This window comes from Macrotis lagotis, chromosome X (genome assembly GCF_037893015.1).
Source record: "Macrotis lagotis isolate mMagLag1 chromosome X, bilby.v1.9.chrom.fasta, whole genome shotgun sequence".
NCBI lineage: Eukaryota > Metazoa > Chordata > Mammalia > Peramelemorphia > Peramelidae > Macrotis > Macrotis lagotis.
Genome location: NC_133666.1, coordinates 99916021 through 99936901, shown reverse-complemented (window position 1 = coordinate 99936901; position 20881 = coordinate 99916021). Strand labels below are relative to the sequence as shown.

The 20881-nt window shown below is 35.5% G+C and overlaps 2 long non-coding RNA genes across 2 annotated transcripts in view; both read left to right on the top strand.

Moving 5' to 3' along the window:
• LOC141497368 (uncharacterized) overlaps positions 1-9676 on the top strand; it is a 93294-nt gene extending 83618 nt beyond the window's left edge. Inside the window, exon 4 of the long non-coding RNA XR_012471315.1 lies at positions 9528-9676. This is a non-coding gene — a long non-coding RNA (uncharacterized LOC141497368). The remainder of the gene's footprint in view (positions 1-9527) is intronic.
• A 1932-nt stretch (positions 9677-11608) lies between these two features.
• Positions 11609-20881, top strand: part of LOC141496893 (uncharacterized) — an 82889-nt gene continuing 73616 nt past the window's right edge. The window contains exons 1-2 of the long non-coding RNA XR_012471189.1: positions 11609-11688; positions 12540-12606. This is a non-coding gene — a long non-coding RNA (uncharacterized LOC141496893). The remainder of the gene's footprint in view (positions 11689-12539; positions 12607-20881) is intronic.

Sequence of the window (20881 nt, the reverse complement as noted above, 5' to 3'; positions counted from 1 at the left end):
ATACAATTGGAAAAATGCAAAAAGAAAATAATTCTCTCAAAGCAAAGGGGAAAACTTCAAAAAATAGAATTGATCAATTGGAAAAGGAGTTGCAAAAGGTAAATGAAGAAATTTCTTCTCTAAAAAAACACAAAATCTGTGGAAACTTAATGATATCATGAGACAACAAGAATCTGTTGAACAAAACAAAAATTTTAAAAAGATAGAAGAAAATTTAAAATATCTCATCAGCAAAACCTCAAGAATAGATCCAGCAGAACAATTTAAAAATAACTGGGTTTCTTGAAAATATTGAAGAGGAAAAAAAAAACCTTGGACTCAATATTACAGGATTTATTGATGAAAAATTGCATTGATATCATGGAACAAGAGGGCAAAATAGTTATTGAAAGAATACATCGATCCCCTGGAGGGTGGTGACTTAGTACAATCAAATCCAATTCACATGAAGGTCATGATATCACTCTCTGATGTCATGGCCTTCTTTAACAATGAAAGAGAAGGGGCAGCTAGGTGGTACAGTGGATAGAGCACTGGCCCTGGAGTCAGGAGTACCTGAGTTCAAATCCAGCCTCAGACACTTAATAATTACCTAGCTGTGTGGCCTAGGGCAAGCCACTTAACCCCATTGCCTAGTAAAAACTTAAAAAAAAAGAAAGAAAATGAAAGACAATATTGTCCATTCTACAATGATAAACTTTGTGTTGGTAGTTGCTATCCCACCTCCAGGTTCATTCTGTTTCTAGGATCATCCCAGGACTCTAAATCTATCCCTGAGTAGCTGGCAGAAATAAAGATTGAAGAAATCTTGGTCCTGGCCCTCTCCCTGCCTCTCTGTGCCAACTCATGCTTCCCTGGCAACACATTCACCTGCCTCACAGAAGACTAGCAATGAGGTCAGCTAATTATTTCTGCTTTGCAAAAAATTCTCTTCCAGAAATTCTCATTGTTCTTTAAAACCCACTCAGGTTTAGAAGTTGGTTCCATACTTTCCTCAAAAACCAAAGTATTTTCTTGCTTTTCAGACCTAATTTTGTTCTTCCTTTATCTGAGATTGATTGCTCTTGTCATTTTTACTTCAACTGAAGGATAATAGATTCTGCTTTTAAGCTCCTCATTTCAACCTTGTATATTTGTTTCAAGTGTTTTTCTGTAAGCAACATTGCTTGCTTGTGGCTTTTTAAATTTTTATTAAAGGTATTATTTGAGTTTTACAGTTTTCCCCAATCTTGCTTCCCTCCCCCCACACCCACCCCACAGATAACACTCCATCAGTCTTTACTTTGTTTCCATGTTGTACCTCGATCCAAATTGGGTGTGATGAGAGAGAAATCATATCCTTAAAGAGAACAGAATTCTCAGAGGCATCCAGATCAAACCATAAGACATCTGTTTTTTTTTTTTCCCGAATTAAAGGGAATAGTCCTTGTACTTTGTTCAAACTCCATAGCTCCTTATCTGGATACAGATGGTACTCTCCTTTGCAGACAGCCAAAAATTGTTCCCAATTGTTGCGCTGATGGAATGAGCAAGTCCTTCAAGGTTGAACATCACTCCCATGTTGCTGTTAGGGTGTACAGTGTTTTTCTGGTTCTGCTTGAGGTTTTTAATAAACTATTTCATCTATTTCCTTTGGTGGGCTCATCCCTTGTACTTTAACATGGTTGTTATGGTTATTAACTGCATCTCTCTCTCTCTCTCTCTCTCTCTCTCTCTCTCTCTCTCTCTCTCGTTTCTCTTTTAAAGTTTGTTTTTCTTCTGACCACTTCCTAATTTTCTCTGCTCTCTGTTTTATAAATCCTACCCCCTCTTTCTTCAGCTCCTTTCCTTCTAGAAGGCCAAAAATTCTTGGTATAAAGAAGACAGAAATAAAATGCAAATGGAATGAGCTATAAAGTGCTTTACTGAACGAAGGAATGGGGAGGCTGGTTCCAGAGCAGATGCTTTTAGTTAGGCAAGTGTGCCTTTTATACGGGGAGTGCTATAGGAAAGTAGGATGTTGTGTTTCCATGGAGGTTAAAATTCATTTTCTTAGTTAAGCTTCATTTCTTCTAGAAATGAAACTCAACTGAGCTCAACTGGACAAGAGTGAAACCCAGATCTGAATTCAACATTCCAGCCTTTGTTTTAATGTTTTGGGATTAGATTGGTTTTGGGGTTAGAGATTAGCATAGTGAAGGGTGGGGGGTAGAACTGTAGGTATTCTTGGGCCTAAAGAAGCATCACAGAGTTAGCCTTCCAAGACATTTCAGTGTTCACTGTTTTGTCTATGAAGATTTGTGAACAAAGGAGAACATGATTCGTTGGGTTAATATGGGAAGGAGTCAAGGGAGTATGTGGGAAGACTAGAACCAATTGGACCAGGCATCACTGACCTTTCCTTGGTGCATGAGGTCTTGTCAGCTAAATTTTTTGTAGAGCATCTTGGACTAGTCCATACATTAAAACAGAATTCTTTTTCCTGGAACAAAATGTCTCCTTTCTCAGCTCCTAGTAGGTTTTGTAAGGTGATGGTGGCTAGGGAGTCTATTTGATCTTACATTTGAGGGAGGTTCTTTGCTATATTATCAAGACTTTCTTGGAGATCTTGAGAGAAAAATTGAGTTTAGTTCCAGGGTCTACTAGTTTGCTATGGTTGTTGGTTAGCCGAGAGGAGCAGGTTCCAGTTGCTTTGGTAGATTGGAGCCATGTGTTGGTTGACCACTGCAATATTGAGTTGCAAGATTGGAAAGCTTTCAGGGACAGGAGGTGGGTGATAACTGCAGAGGAATACCAACAGTTCTACCCCTTACCCTTCACTACATACAATACATCATTGATCACATTTACCATTTGCAGCAGGGCAGAGGGAATAGTCATCCAGGGCATTTTGGTGATCAGTGGATGGGAAAATTGACAATGTGTAGTTGCAAGATGGTGTCAGCAAGGAGATGGATTGTGATCTGAAGATACAAAGTGGGGTTTGGTCAAGAAAAGGAACATTAATAGCAATGGGACCAGTGTTGGTGGTTTATTGACCAGGGGAAAGCAGGAGAGTAAAGAGTAAAAATTGTTTTAAAGCTGGAAAGCTGAGTTGATAAAGAGGTGAAGGATATGTGCCCAGGAGAGCATCAGCATCATCTAGAAAGGAGTTATCCCCTTCCTTGGGAAGTGAAAGAGAGTCAGGGGTAAAGAGCTATCGGGAACTGGGTGGGGGTTCAAAGAGGGCTTGATATATAGTTTAGAAAGGGAGAGACATATCCATCAATTTTTCACAACTTCAGGATTGGTGCAGTTCAACAGAGAGTTGTGGGGGAGCAAGGCTAAGGTTAAGCTCCTTGGGGGGATGTCAGGAGCTGTCAGATCAGTAGGGTAAGGTGGAGACAACAAAGAAGTCTGAAATATGTGAAGAATAGAGTGGAAGAGAAGGTGAGCCATTGTGAAAGAAGAGAGATACAAAGGTGAATTTACTCAGGAGAAAAATGGGTTAGGTCACCCTGAAACCAAAGCACAAAAGTAAAATGAATATCCTCAAAACATAGAAGATAGGGAGGGACCAACAATTTTCAGAAAGTCAAGGGAGCAATAGGGCTTGGGCATTAGGTTTCAAGGTCTTCTTACCTTCTTCCTGTCAGGTTGAAGTGTTGTTGGCAAGACTACTTCCAAGTTATGGATGGCAGGACACAAGATAGGATCAATTAGGCCACTAAGTGGAGCAACTGGAATATCCCCAGAATCAGGAAATGCCAAAATGTTTTAACTTTTCCAATGAGAAGATTAACTTTTAACAGAAGAATGTACTCAATGATCAAAGTCCTGAGTTTGGCAGCTGCAGGGGTAGTGAGGATAACTTGGTAGGGATTGGTCCACTTAGGATGGAGACACTTGGATGGTTCTGAGAGGTTATTCAAGAGGGACCCAGTTCCCTGGTTCTAGTGGTGTCAGATGGCTCAGGATGGTTTGGGGAAGGGAGGGTAAAGTTTGTTCAGCATGCTTCCTCAGGGGCTGTCTAGTGATCCTGAGTGTGGAGATGTATGGTTTCTGATGGAAGGACCTGAATAAGGTAGTAATTTTCCAATGAAGAGGGTGTTTCATACAAGAGTTCAAAGGGACTGAATTCTAGGGGTACCATAGGGGTGGCATAGGCCCTGGCTAGTGTTGTGGGGAGAAGGGAGACTCAATCTTTCAGATCTCTAAAGACAGCTTGGTGAGGGGTGATTTTAAAATGGAGTTGGCTTTATCTTGTCAGAAGACTGAGTTGTGAATGATATATGAAGGTGCCCAATGATATTGAGGGACTGAGAGAAGCTGGGGAACTTTAGCTATAAAAGCAGGACCATTATCAGATTGCAAAGAAGTGAGAAAACCAAAGCAGGGGTTGGGGGGCACTAGGTGGTTCAGTTTGTGACTTCAGAGGCCTACTCTGTTCTGCCAGCCAGAAAAGGTATTGAGAAGGACTTTCTGTTTTCATACAGGGGGCATATAGGTGTAATAGATTTACCATTCCTGGCCAAATATGGGCCTGGTGTGTTGGAAAGGAAGGAAGTCAGTGAAGAACCCTCTGTGGGGAAGTTTGGTTGAAGGTGCAACAAAATCCTCAGTTAATTTAAGGAGGGTGTTGGGGCAAGGGTGATGGATGAGTAACAGGGGAAGAATTATAAGAGGTGTTCATGCTAATATGAAGAGAGTTGTGAAAATGAGAGAGAAAGGGAAGGAGCAAGTGACCATTCTGGTCAGCCAGGGATTTTGCTAGGTGACCCCTTGGGAGAGATAATCTTGTTTCTCTTTCTTTGTTTATTTTGGTTTGAAGGTGTGTTTGGCCTCTTCTTCAGCCTTCTCATTCCTGGATGTTTTAGAAGTGGACAGGCCCTGATGACCCTTGCAGTGGATTTCCACTAGATGAGAGGAAGAGAATGCATCAGAGGAGTTTAAGGATAAGATCAGCAGCCTTTAGAAGTAAGAAACCACCTTTTGGCCCAGATTGAGACATAAGAATGTAAAATGTGAAAGGCATATCAAGAATTAGTGTAGATGTTAATATGATTCCCTCTTGCCAGAGTGAGGTCTCAAATTAAGGCAATAAATTTCTCTTGCTGAGAGGAAGTCTATAGAGGGTTGGACTGTTTCCATCTGCTACTGAGCAGCTCCTATTGATGAAACAGTCATCATCTGAGTCCAGGAACAGGATGTTGGAAATATGAAGGAAGAGCAAAAGCAGGTCAGAGAGGACCTTGGTGCAGATTTCTGGAGGGCAGTGAGAGAAGGCTGACAGGGGTGAGAAATGTGAGGGCTGTTTAAGGAGGGCTAGGTGGGGTGTAGTGCAATTGAGAGAGTGGAGAGAGCTTTCAGTTTGGTCTTTAGTGAGGTCCACTATGGAGTAGGAGGAGTACACCACCAGGGCTGAAGGTATGTTAGCTTTTGGGCTTTTTTAGCAAAAGGATGGTGGCAGCCAGTGAGAATAAGAAGGTTGTCCAGTCCTTGATCATTGGGTCAAGTGGTTTATGGAGGTATGTGACCACCTTTAGTTCAGGTCCAGATTTCTATCCAAGAAGACCTACTGTTACACCTCTTCTCTCATCAATATAAAGCAGAGAGGGCTTGTTAAGGTCAGGGAAGGAGAGCAGGGGCCTTTCCTCACCAATAATTGGGCAAATGCACACTTTTTATAGGGTGAGTGATAAAGGAAAAGAGGATGTTGTGGCTTCCTTGTGCATTAAGAGCCCTTTGGGGGGTTCCATGGGGGTTAAGATTCATTTTATCATTTAAGTTTGTTTCTTTGAGCTTAACTGGGAAAGACTGAAACCTACACTTTGGATCCAACATCTTCCTACTACCTAGTTGGGTAAGATAGATTTCTTTCGCCATTTGTGTATTTGTGTGTGTGTGTGTGTGTGTGTGTGTGTGTGTGTGTGTGTGTGTGTGTTTCTTTTTTTTTGGCCAATGTAGATGTGAATAAATTTCAAGACTTACCCATCTCTGACCATTTTCTCCTCCATTGGAAAAAGTCCTTCCTTCTGCACCTTGTACCCATAAAAATTATGAGATAATTTCCCCAATTCTTTCTCTCCCTTCCTTTTTCTCCCAGGGCATCCCTGATTTTTTAATATATCATCTTAATATACTCCATTTATGCTTGTGCTTTCTGTCTGTCTAGAATCTTTCTGTGAATTTTCATTTTGAGATAATAATTTGATGCTTTCCATTTCTGTTTTAGCTTTGGCTTTGAGAATAGAGTAATTTTCCTTTATATTTTTTTTTTGAAATATGGTATCTAACTTTTTTGTAATTTCAGAAAATCCAGTAATTCTTAAATTATATTTCATCAAACTATTTTCTAGGTCCATTGGTTATTCCTATGAGATATTTCAAATTTTCTTTCTTTTTTAAATTTTTTGACTTTGTTTCTTTCTTGCTGTCTCATGGAGTAGTTTCTACTTGGCCAATTCTTACTGGTGAATTTTCTTTTCCACTTTTTCCATTTAGACAATTCTGCTTGTTTAAGGAATTGTTTTCAACAGTGAAATTTTTTTACTTCATTTTCCATTTTGTTCTTTTCTTTAGTATTTTTGTGCCTTTTCTGAAATAATTGTATTTTCATAATTTTCTTTGCTTCCATTTCTTTACCTAATTTTTCCTCTAACATTCTTATTTGATTTTGAATATCATTTAAAAAAATTTTTCCTTGATAGGTTTTTGTTCAAATCATGTTTTCCTTTTAGGTTTTCTTTGTAGCTGTTTTGACTTCTAAGTTTGTATCTTGATTTTTGTCACAATAATGAATTTTTATGATTAGTTTCTTCTTTTTTTGTCTTTTTTGCTATTTTTGAAATTTTATTAATACTGGGCTTTCCCCTGGCATATCCAGGATGGGAAGGACACTATATTATGTTTCTGACTTCTTTGCACTCCTATTTCTTACAGCTAGTTCTGGGGGTGTTGAAGTTTGGTTGCTTCCAGGGTGATGTGATCCTGAGTAAAGGAGTGGTCATTGATTTCTTAGACTGCACTCTGGTCTTAACCCAGGAAGGGCCCCTGATTTCTTTCTTGGGCTTGCTATTATTACTGTTCCTCAGGGCCCTTCATCCCTCGACATCAGAAACAATACTGTTTCTCTCATGATGTCTGATCCCTGGTGACCAAAAGTGATACAGTCCCTCAGGGTTTCTGCTCCTTTGTGATATAGAATGTGTTCTTTTCCACCCTTGAAGTGAGTATAGGTAGTGCATTTGCCAAGTAGCATCTGTTCCCATATACAAAGCTAGCTTAGAGGTCTCTTCTGATCATTTTCTGGGTCCCCTTACTGTCTTTGACTTGAGATAACTCGTGAAGCTGCCACTTCTGTCACTGCCACTTAGTTCTATCACTGATATTTCAGCCACAGAGTCTCTTGAGCAATCTCTACCCCACCCCCCAAGTCACAGATCTCTTTTTTCCCAACTTCCTATATTGTCTTGAACTGGAAGACTGTCCAACTGGCATTTGTTGGCTTTGACCCTCAAAAATTCAATTTGAGGCTTTAATTTAGTTATTTGAAGGAGAATGCTAGCTGCTTGAACTTTAGGAAAGTTTAGCTGAATGCTTTCTCTAATCTGCCATCTTGACTTTTCCTCCAGAGGATCAATGTCTAAAATATTGTATTTAGATCTAGAGCCTGTTTCTTTCTGCTGTTAATGTCTTCTTTATTATTTTTGTCTTATCCCTTGAGTCTTTGAGTTTTGTTTTTCCTTCTCAGATCTTTGTTAATTTTAGTCTTTTTCCTCTTACTTTAGAATTATTGCTCACTTTTTACTTCCTCTTGGATGTTGGTATTCCTGGGGACTCAATCTCTTCTTATGCTGAACAATTGAATTTTACCAGCCTAGGTTTCTAAGCAAAATGACTTTTGTATAGTCTGAACCATAAATGTGATATTTGATGCTCAACATATGTTGCTATGTAAAAAACAAATAAATAAAACGGTATAGACAATTATTTTTTCAGATGCAAAATAAGAAGCTATATAAATCATATGAAGATAGCCTCAAATCACTATAATAATAAAAATTGAAATTGAAAAAATATGTTTTCACCTCACTTAAAGTAAAATTTTTTTGTCATTTTTGAATGGCAAAAGATGGTAACAGACAATATTACTCATCATGGAAAGAATCACTTCAATATACTATTAGTTGAACTGTGAATTGGTCTAATCATTCTTAAAAGTAATTTGAAATTATGCTAAGGAAATGACTGGAATATATATGATCCTAAACCCCAGGGAGGTAAAGGATAGAATTCTTTATATACCCAAATATATTTAAGCATCCAAATATATTTAGTATTCGTGAAGAACTAGAAACCAATAAATATCAATTAAGGAATAGTGAATCAAATTGTGTTACATGAATGAATAGAATTAAATATTGATGCAACAGAACAAATAGGTTGAATAAAAAGAAACTTGGGAAGATGGATGACTTGCTACCAAGTAAAATGAGTAAAATCATGAAAAATGATAAATGACTGGAGCTGTATAATTGGGAAGAACAGCCAAAAAAGTTGAAACTAAACACTGTGTAATTATAATTGCCAAATCTGGCCCTGTAGGAGAGATGAGAAAATATATCTACCTCTTTATTTGCAGAGGTGGATGACTTGAGGTTTGGAACAATGCATATAATAACAGATGCATTTAATGTGTTGGTTAATTTTTCTGAGTTGCTTGTGTTATCTTTTTTTATTATTTGTTACAAGAGATATATGTAAAATCAAAAGTTATCAATAATTTTTTTTGCAAGATAGGAAAGCACTCTGGAGTGTCTAGAAATGGGAACCAGGTTAATTATGAATGAGCACTTTCATTTAACAATTTGAATGAGGCTTTTCTAAATTTTAGGAATTGAAAAGATGAGGCAAATGGCTCCTTCACAAGCATGATAATATGTAAACCTAATATCTCAACTAACAATTTTCCACCATTTCCAGAAGAGAAACATTAAAGAACATTTTTTACAGAGCTAAAAGTAGTGGCCCACATATGAAAACACAGCTAATAGGGAAGTTAAGACTAACAGATTTCTTGTAGTTGGAGATTCTGAGCTCCAATGGGATAGGGTAATCTAATGTTTACACTAAATTAAGCATAGTATGGTAAGCCTTCCAGAGTAGGGGCCACCTTGTTGCTTAATGAGGACTGAACTAGCCCATGTGAAAAACAGCTCAAGCAAAATTCTTGGACTAATCATTAGTGGAATTGAGTGCATTAATGCTTATACTTCCAGGATGAATGAGTTGAGAAATCCTGATCTTTCCAACTAGAGTCATCCTCTAAATTTGCATCTATAATGGGGTAATATGATGATATGGCAATTCAAAGATAGTTTCCCTGCTTTCTCATTTCTAATGGTTTTGGAGGTATTCATTTTGAGAAGTTTCAGAATAGTGATTGGTAGGAATCAAGATGTTATTTAATACCTCCACTTAAAGTTCTGAACTTTCGGTTTGTTGAGTGTAGGTATTAGTTGAGGTTAATGAGAATATAAGACTGAATTTTTCCCAACTTGTTTCAGGTAATTAATGAGGAAAGTGAAAGACCTTATCTTCAATATCAAGAGTCATGGCACTATTTGGACCCACCTATCAAGTTAATATAAAGGACAGGAGGAGTGACCTTCTTGGTTGGTTATAAAGATGAACACAAAAGAAAGCAAGACAAAAAAAAAAAAAAAAACAGGGTATGAACCAATTAATCTGGATATTGTTTTTTTCTTTCCAGAGAATTATGACTCTTAAATTTCCTGAATAGATCATTAGTTTTATGTTATTTTCTCAAAGTAGTTCCAAAGAGCTTCTTAAAGTGTTTATCATTTGTTCTCCCCCCTCCAAGATTCTATAATTTGAATGCTAATTCATATCCTAGAGTGACAAAAAACAAATTTCAGTTACAATGGTAGAGAGAATAAAAAAAGACCTAAAATCTACATCAGTATACTTACATATAAATGTGGTTATGCATGTACATTTTATGCTAGATATTATCAATTCATTTGCATTTCCCATGCAAGGAATGATGATTCTTACAGTTAAAAAAATAATAAAAAAGGATTATGAAAATCACTTACCAAATACAAATTGAATTGTAGCCCTCTCAATTTAACAAGACCTATAACACTTTTCTTCTTTAATACAAATTATGTGCAAATCATATTTCTCAGACTTCAGTGCTGTGGACCTAGTGTGATATAATGATGAACACAATTACCTTTAAGCAGTTGACCTAAATATGTTCTTAGCCAAAATATTGATGTGAGGAATAAGGAAGAGAAGAACTAAAGAAATAGTCAAAGTATCTATGTGAATTATGTAAGTTCATTAGAGTATAAAGAAGTAGAGTTGGAAGTTGGCTTAAAGAACACACAAGAAAGATGAAGAAATATAGAGAAGAATTAAAAAATGTCAATGAAACAATAGAATGAATAGGAAGATCTAGGTTCAAATTCTAGTAATGTTTCTTAGAATTTTGTGACTTTGGACAAATCATCTAACTTTTAAGCCACTTCTGTAGCATTATGGGCTTAGATTAAAGGGTCTCTGAAGTCACTTCCAATTCTAAATCTTTAATTCTGTATTTAATATTTAGATCAACTCTATATATTTCCGGGGTGGGGGGAAGGAATTCAACTTATGTAAAAATAATGTGCTTAGAAGTCTTCCCAGTAAACTCAAGATTAAATATATCATGTTTTCCACCATTATTTGATATAATTCTAGAAATATAAAAGCTGTAGGACAAGAAAAAGGAATTAAAATCATAAAGATAAGACAAGGAGGGCTGAAACTTACTATTTACTAATTGCATGATGGTTTACTTAGAAATTCCTAAATCATTACCAAAGATTTTGAGACAGTAATTTTAGCTAAGTTGCAGGATACAATATAAATCTTCAGAAATCAACAGAATTTCTGTATAATTCCACAATACATGAAGTAATAATAAAGTGAGTAATGATGATGTTTGTCCTTTGTAATTGAAGAATATCAATAGAGGGAAGTGATGTCATGACAAACACTTGAGTAGGGCCTGTGTTAGGGGGTGCTGTACTAAGTCACTTGTCTCACTTTCTCCTTAAGAGCCATCTAAATCCAGCATCCAGAAATGAACCAGGACAACTACGTAGATGTGAGGCAACCAAGGTTAAGTGACTTGCCCAGTGTTCTTTCCATTGCACCACCTAGCTGCCCCAAAATGAGAAATACCATTCCAAATTACTATAAAATGCACAAAAAATTTAGGGATCAGTTTATTGATGTTCATTGTTCATAGAAACTGTGCCAATGTAATAAAACGGCAATTTTACCAAAATTAATTTGTGGTTTTAATGCTGTATATCAGTTTTACTTTAAAAATGATACTTTACAGTTTTCTTCAGAATAATGACAATATTTATTTAAAGAAATAAAAGATCTGGAATGTCAAGGAAAATAATAAAAGAAGGTAGAACTAAAGGGAAATGCATAGCAACTCTAGAACTAAATTAAAAAACAGCAATCATCAAAACTATTTGGTATTGACTAAGTTATATAAGTATGTTGATGGAACACCAGATAAAAGAGATTTCAATAATTCCCTGTTTTGTAAATTTGCTAGATTGAAGAACTGGTTTGCAAATACATTATTGAACTATACTTGGGAAATCTTATACTCAGGAGGATCTGCGATCTCATTAATTTGTAAGTTTACTCCAATGAAACAGAATGCAACCTATCCATTCTTTCCTATCCTGTACCACTTTCCTTCATGTCCTACCAAGGGAGACCATCCAAAGTGCTTCAAATATTCCTCAGTTTCTGATATTACAAGAGAATCATTGGAATTCTTCAATCATTCATCTGTCAGCAATCACTCTCTACACATGCACATGACCCAGATCATTTTGTTTTTCTGATATTTAGTTGCATCTTTATTGCTATGTTTCCTCTCAGTTTCTCATTAATCATATATTGGGGCTGATCAATTCTATAATATTCAGCTTATGAAATTAGTTGTATGGAAGTTAAAGCTTACTGCCATCAGGAATCACTGTCCTTAGATAATGATAACAAGGAACAGAACTACTCTTTTCCTGATAGCTTTGACTTGCCATAGGTCTTGTCCTGTCAGAATCTTGTATCTAATAAAAATGATAAGAACTATTTCATTTCTCCTCTAATGTAGGTAAGATTAGTAGGTACCAACTTCTCCTAAATTGTAAAAGTACATGAATGAAAAACAAAGCACATGAATGAAAGGCATATTCAGATTGGTACTACTTTTGTTTATGTATTGAATAACCATTTAGATATAATCCCTATATTGCAAGTTTCATTGCAGAGTCATTTAGATACAAAAATTGAAAGTGATAGAGAGAAAAAGAAGTTATTTATCATTGACTAAACTGTGATACCCCATTAGACTAGAAATTAAATTTGTTATTTTAATATCTTTAGATTCATTAGCCTTAGCATTTCAAGCATCAAAACCTAGAAATAGTCATGTAAATAAATTCCTCGTATAAATAAATTAAGAAAAGTTCTCTTTTCAGGTATACCAGATGTCCTGAATTCCTGTGATAATAATTGATTTCTGAAGCCTGGCCATCTTAAACATCTGTTAAGTATTTACTTTTGTTTGGAAATAGGTTTTCAATAATAAATTGGTCAAATTTAGGATAGTACATCCCTTAGCAGACTGAAGTAAGGAAAGAGAAATTCTAGCACCAGGGTACTTCTGCTTACAAAGATTTATTTCTGCTGAAATTATAGTCTAAAAAAATTCTCTTTCCTATTCTTTTGCAAATTCCCCATGGGATGACTTTTATCCTGCAGAAGAGAGAGTTGTGGTACATGAGAGATAGGATTCCGAATTTATACAGCTCTATCATTCCACTGATACCAATGTCAACAGTGTTAACAGTGAAGCATCTATGTATCAGAGAGTGTGCTAAGAATTGTAGCAACAAAGTCAAAAAAGCATTCTTGTTTTCAGAGGAATCCAGTGAGGAAGAGGGAAATGCTAAAAATGTGACTAAGATCACTCAAAGTCTTCAAAAGGGCTTTGGACAATCACTTGCAAGGGAATCTCTAGAGAGCATTCCTGGTCAGGTGCAATTTGGCCTTGAGAAAAAAGAATTTAATATTACCTGTCTTTCTATTTATTCACTTTATATTAAAATATTATGTATATATATATATATATATATAAAATGTATGTATTTTATATTTTGATATTTATTTCCTCTCTCTATTCCTCTAATTGTAAGTATTTGTTTCCCCCTTTATGATATAAATTCCTTGTCAGTAGGAATTTTTTTCCTTTGTACTTGAATCTCCCTAACCTATAGTTGAGGCTTTTTAAAGTACTTTTTTTTAACCAAGTCAAAAAGTATTTTTAAGTGCTTATTATCTGCCAGATACTGTTAGTCCCTTGCAATACAAATTCAAACAGATAGAAAAGTCTCCCTATAAAGGCCTGCATTAAAAAAAATTTATTGATGCCTTTTATTTCTTTGAACATTAGTTATATACCCCTCATTACTTGCTCATACATCCTTTTCGATATCTTCGGCCAGCCCCCGAGTGGACCATAAGCAGTTTCATTATCATAGATGAAGCTGGGGAGCCAAATAATGAGCTATATTGGAGAGTCAATCCATAATAGTACACAAGCACAAGATGGAAAAATATGATCAGTAGGAAAATTACCCCAATTGTTAGAACATTCTACCCCATTCCAAGGGAGGCAAAGAATCTATGGCATCTAAGGATTATTATAGGGCAGAAACATGAGTCTGCATATGTTCCAGTACTTTGGTAACATATGAATCTCAAGGATAAAGGTACAACAGAATGTTTGCATTACAGCACAGGTTCCATCTTAGTTGATGGTTAAAATGTCTAGTGCTAGCCAATACTGGTTTAATTCTAACATGTGTAACCGTTGCATTTCTACACTATCATCAAGGACAGTTTCTATGAAATGTGTGAGGGCTTCTGCTTACCTCATTGAGACCTCTAATCCAATATTTGGTGTGATGGTTTGGAGAAAATGTTTGTACCAATGGAAAGTGGATCTTGTCCATCTGCTTTGAAAGGAAGTAGGTGAGCTATAGGTTTAGTCAGTAGTATTTATAAGTTATTCTCAGCAAAAATTCATCTTAATCTATTTATCCAAGTACACAGTATACATAGCTATAAATCTTGTCTGCCTAACCACTGGGTACTACATTGTTGGTTTTTGAGAGTTCTTGGACCCTGCCCACATTCCCCCATCAATTGTGTGCCCAGTGTTCTCACATGAGTTCACAGAGGCTTCATTGATTGTACTAAGGACATGACATAGTCCTTTTGCTCAAACCTAGCATCATGTCACAACCTGTGTATCCTGTTTAAGGATACAATATTTCCTGGTAGTACCCCAGGCCACATGCTGGTACATGAAACACTGAAGTGGATCTTTGAGTCCCTTAGTTGTATACACATGCCTTGCCACATGTCACTACCCCATAGAGGTTTACCCAGTATAGGCCATTCCAAAATGACCAACAGTTTCCTTGGCCTAACTATCCATGAAAAGCATCAGAGTTAGTGATTAATGCATCCCCACCATCCAAACTGTAATTCTGTTGAAAGGTACTTTGTAACTACCCTATAAAGCCCCTATATTGTTTCACTTATTTTCTTATGTCTGCCAGAAATACAATATTACCTAGTTTTGAGTATCTGATGTGGGGATGGCAAAGGACTCAGTTTCCATTTAGCTTTCCATCAAATTTCCATCCATTCTCATCTGGAGCAAGAATTTTAAATTTATCTATAGAGTCAAACTTGGTGTGTTGTTAGTTCTCAAGATGTATTCAGAAATGGGGAATAATAAAAATGAAATACTGCTGGAGAGAGAGCTTTATTATTTGCATAACCAGTGATGCTTGTTTTGCTACTACTTTCTCCCCATTATTATCAATAGTTTCTGAATTTCCAAAATCAGCTTGGGGTATCTTAGACCAGAGTACACTCAGCACTTATATCAATCAGAGATATAATCTTCTGTTTACTGCAGGGCAAACAATGAATGGTTATTTCTGTGTGAAGGTTCTTTTTAATACCTGCAGTCCCTGGCTTGGGATGGCATCCACACTTATGGTCTACATTCACAAGTAGGTGGTACACTAGGCTCTGTCATAGGTGGAATGGTAATTTCTTGCAAGCATTTGTTTATCAACTTTATCATTGGGTGTTCACATGGTTAGCAAGTCTAACTCATAAGATTTCTAGTTACTCTAATAGGGGTTTTCTTTGCATCTGCATACTGTGGTCTTCATCTACTTTTGCGCCTTATTTTGTCTTTTCTCTTCTTTACCATATCAGGTGACAGCAGCAGTTTGCAAGATTTTTCCCCTCACTAAGATATCATTTTTCACCTATCAGATTGTCTAAATAGTTGAAAGGGAAAGCAACAATTGTTTGAGGAAAAAAATGGAGGAATTTTAAACTGATCCAGCCATTTTGGAGTGCAATTTGGCATTATGTCCAAAAAAGTTATTAAGCTATTTATTTACTCTGACTCAGCAATACCACTAGTAGGTCTAGTTACAAAAATGATTATGGGGCAAAGAAAAAGAATCTATGTTCTAAAATACTTTTAGTAGTTTTTTTTTTTTTGGTTGCAAGGAACTGGAAATTATGGGGATGCCCATTTACTGGAGAATGACTGAACAAGGTGTGGTATATAATTGTAATTGAATACTACTATGCTATAAGAAAGTATTAGTCCAGTGATTTTAGAAAAATTATGGAAAGACTTGCACAAAATAATGAAAAGCAAAATGAGCAGAACCAAATGAACATGCAATATTATTTAAAAACTTTGAGTGAATGTTATTTTGATTATTACAAACACCTCAATTAACAACAAAGGACATATAAAGAAAGATACTGTTAGTATCTAGAAAAAGCAATGATGAATAGAAATGTCTAGAGTGATTTCATATATATATGTATATATTTGTATGTGTCTGTGTGTGTGTGTGTGTGTACATACAGATAAATTTTTGTCTAATTATAGGTATCTCTAGGGTAAATGGAAATGGGGGGAATGTTACATGATAGTTTTATTTAAAAGGAATAGAAAGTTGTATATAATAGATTTGTAGTTTCATAAGCAACCATCTTTTTAAAAATTCTACTCTGTTATGAAATGCTTGCATTATTTCATAAATCAAAAAAATAAGATTTTTCTCCTTATTCTTGTAATGAACACAGTGGTTTCTTGGACCTTGAAATCAGTATGCATAAATCCCTTCCCTTTCAAAATCTACTTCAACTCTTTAATAACCTTTCAGATCCCTGGATATCCTGGATGGCTCATGCATTCCAGCATCACAATATAATCCAGTTTGAAAAGGAGTGTTTAAAGAAAAATCTCAGATTGTTCCCAGATAATAAATGTCTGAATGTAGATATGAATTTACAATACTCATATTTACAGACATACAAATCCACATTTTCCAAAAATCCTATTTTAAATATGGTTAGAATTTTCAATATATCTTATTACTAGTGCAGTAGAAAAATTCTAGATTTGGTTGTTGAAATACCTTTTTACTAGTTCTTTTGATGTTAGGTAATTTTTATCCTTACATCTTAAATGTAGAATGAGGGCATCAGTTATTTCTATGTGGTCCTAGGAGGAATAATCCGGGTACAACATATCTTAACATAAAAGCTGGTCTAGAATCTAATAACCAAGGAAATGAAAATATAAAGTTAACTGTTTCACTTTTTTCACATCCTGAGAATTTTTTTTTCTGTTTTTACTCAGTGATTTTGTTTATTTTGAGTTTTACAACTTTTCCCCTAATCTTGCTTCCCCCGCACACACACAGAAGGAAATTTGCCAGTCTATACATTGTTAAATTTGCCAGTCTATACATTGTTTCCATGGTATACATTCATCCAAATTGAATGTGAAAAGGGAGAAATCATATCCTTAAAGAAGAAAAATAAAGTAAAAGATATAGCAACATTACATAATAAGATAACTTTTTTTGCTCCTAAATTGAAGGTAATAGACTTTAGACTTTATTGAAATTCCACAATTCTTTCTCTGGATACAGATGGCATTCACCATTGCAGAGAGCCCAAAACTGTCCCTGATTGTTGCACTGATGGAATGATCAAGTCCATCAAAGTTGATCATCACCACCATGTTGTTGATAGGGTGTACAATGTTTTTCTGGTTATGCTCATCTCACTCAGCATCAGTTCATGCAAATCCCTCCAGGCTTCCCTGAATTCCCCTCCTTCCTGATTTATAATAGAACAATGGTGTTCCATGACATACATATGCCATAGTTTTTTAATCTATTCCATTTACTTGATTTCCAATGCTTTGCCACCACAGAGGGCTGCTATGAATATTTTGGTACAAGTGACTTTTTTAACCATTTTCATCATCTCTTCAGGGTATAGACCCAGTAGTGTTATTGCTGGATCAAAGGGGATGCACATTTTTTGTTGCCCTTTGGGTATAATTCCAAATTGATCTCCAGAAAGGCCGCATGAGTTCACAACTCCACGAACAATATATTGGTGTCCCAGATTTCCCACATCTCCTCTAACATTGATCATTGTCCCTTTTGGTCATATTGGCCAGTCTGAGAGTTATGGGGTAGTTCTCCAGAGATGCTTTAATTTGCCTTTCCTCTAATAAGTAATTATTTAAAGTAATTTTTCATCGACAATGGATCATTTTGACTTCCTCATCTGTAAATTGACTTTTCATATTCTTTGACCATTTGTCAATTGGGAAATGACTTCTTTTTTGAAAAATTTGACTCAGTTCTTTGTATATTTTAGAAGTGACTCCTTTTGGGGGCAGCTAGGTGGCATAGTGGATAAAGCACTGTCCCTGGAGTCAGGTTTACCTGGGTTCAAATCCGGTCTCAGACACTTAATAATTACTTAGCTGTGTGACCTTGGGCAAGCCACTTAATCCCATTTTCCTTTCAAAAACCTAAAAAAAAGAAATGACTCCTTTGTCAGAAATACTAATTTTAAAGATTATTTCCCAGTTTACTCCTTTTTTTTTGATCTTGGTAATATTGATTTTGTCTGTGCAAAAGCTTTTTAATTTAATGTAATCAAATCATCTCTTTTATTTTTAGTGATGTTCTCTAATTCTTCATTAGCCATAAACTACTTCCTTATCCATAGATCTGACACGTAAACTATTCCTTGATCTTCTAGTTTGCTTATGATACGGATTTTTTATGTCTAAATCCTGTATCCATTTTGATCTTATCTTGGTATAAGGTGTGAGGTGTGGGCTAATCTCAGTTTCTTCCATACTAACTTCCAATTTCCCAACAGTTTTTATTGAAGAGAGAGTTTTTCTCCCAATAGCTGGACTCTTTGAGTTTATCAAACAGCAGACTACTAAAATCATTTCCTGCTATTGCACCTAGTCTATTCCACTGATCCACCACTCTATTTCTTAGCCAACACTAGACAATTTTGATGACTGATGATTTATAATGTAATTTTAGATCTGGTAGTGCTAAGCCCCCTTCTTTTGCACTTTTCCCCCATTGAATCCCTGAAGATTCTTGACATTTTATTTCTCCATATGAATTTACTTGAAATTTTTTCTAACTCATTAAAGTAACTTATAGGAATTTTGATTGGTAGGGCACTAGACAGGTGGTTTAGTTTTGGTAGAATTGTCATTTTTACTATATTAGCTCAATTTATCGGTGTTTGCCCATTTATTTAAATTTGATTTAATTTGTGTAAGAAGTATTTTGTAATTGTTTCCAAAATGTTTCTGAGTCTGCTGTGGTAAATAGACTCCCAGGTATTTTATATTGTCTATAGTTACTTTGAATGGGATTTCTCTTTCTAACTCTTCCTGTTGTATCTTGTTAGTCATATATAGAAAAGTTGAGGATTTATGAGGGTTTATTTTATATCCTGCAACTTTGCTAAAGTTGTTAATTGTTTCCTGTAGTTTTTAGTATGATTTTTTGGGATTCTCTAGGTATATCATCATGTCACCTATGAAGAGTAAGATTTTTTTTCTTTTCCTTCCCAATTCTAATTCCTTCAATTTCTTTTTTTCTCTTATTGCTGAAACTAACAATTTCTAATACAATATTGAATAGTAGTGGTGATAATGGGCATCATTTTTTCAGCCTTGATCTTATTCAGAAAATCTCTAGCCTATCCCTGTTGAATATAATGCTTGTTGATGGTTTCAGATAGTTACTGCTTATCTTAGATACTGCTAAGGAACAGTTCATTTATTCCCACACTCTCTAGTGTTTTTAGTAGGAATGGGTGCTGTATTTTGTCAAAAACTTTTTTCAGCATCTATTGATAGAATCTTTTAATAGACTCATATGATTTCTGATAGGCTTGTAATTGATATAATCAATTATGCTAACAGTTTTCCTAATATTGAACCAAACCTTCATTCCTGGGATAAGTCCTACTTGATCATAATGTATTATCCTAGTGATGACTTGTTGTAATCATTGATGGCTTGTTGAATTTCTTTTTATAAGATAGAGTTGTTTAGTTATTTAATCTCCTCTTCATTTAACCTGGGCAACTTATATTTTTGTAAATATTTGTCCATTTCACTTAGATTGTCAAATTTTTAGAATTTCTAAATTGGTATTTAATTGGGGGTTTTCGATTTGTTTTTCTTTAAATTTTTAGTTACTATTTCGTCCATTGATTTCCTCATTAATATATTCATGTAAGCATTTAAAGATATAATATATCCCCTGACAGCTGTTTTCAGTGAATCCCATAGGTTTGTTATGCAGTTTCATTATTGTCATTATCTAGGATGAAATAATTAATGCTTTCTATAATTTGTTCTTTGTTTGATCCACTCATTTTTAAAAATGAGGCTATTTCAGTTTCCAATTAGTTCTGGGTCTATATCTCCCTGCTCCAATATTGCATATGATTTTTATTGTATTATGATCTGAGCAAGATGCATTCTCTATTTCTGCGTTTTTGCAATTGATCATTAGGTTTTTATGCCCTAGTACATGATCAATTTTTGTATAAGTGCCATGTACTGCAGAAAAAGTGTATATTCCTTTCTATCCCCATTCAATTTCCTCCACAAGTCTATCCTATCTAGGTTTTCTAACAATCTATTTACCTCTTTAACTTCTGTATTGATTATTTTATGATTAGATTTATTTAAATCTGAGAGTGGGAGGTTGAAGTCTCCCACTAGTAGAATTTTGCTGTCTATGTCTTCCTGTAGTTCTTTCAGCTTCTCCTCCAAGAATCTGGATGCTATCCCATTGGGTGTATAGATAATCAGTATTGAAATCACTTTATTATCTATGGTACCTTTTAGGAGGATGTAGTTTCCTTTCTTATCTCTTCTAATGCTATTTTTCTTTCTTTTTCTTTTTTTAAATTAAAGATTTTATTTATTTTGAGTTTTACAATTTCCCCCCCTAATCTTACTTCCCTCCCTGACTCCCCACAGAAGGCAATTTGTCAGTCTTTACATTTTTTTCCATGGTATGCATTGATCCAAATTGAGTGTGATGGAAGAGAAATCATATCCTTAAGGAAGAAACATAAAGTATTAGAGATAGCAAGATCAGACAATAAGATATCAGGTTTTTCTTTTTTCTAAATTTAAGGTAATAGCCCTTGGTCTTTGCTCAAACTCCACAGTTGTTCCTCTGGATACAGATGGTACTCTCTACAACAGAGAGCCCCAAATTGGCCCTGACTGTTGCACCAATGGAATGAGTGAGTCCGTCAAGGTTGACCATCACCCCCATGTTGCTGTTAGGGTGTACACTGTTTTTTGGTTCTACTCATCTCACTCAGTAAGGCTATCCATTTTTGC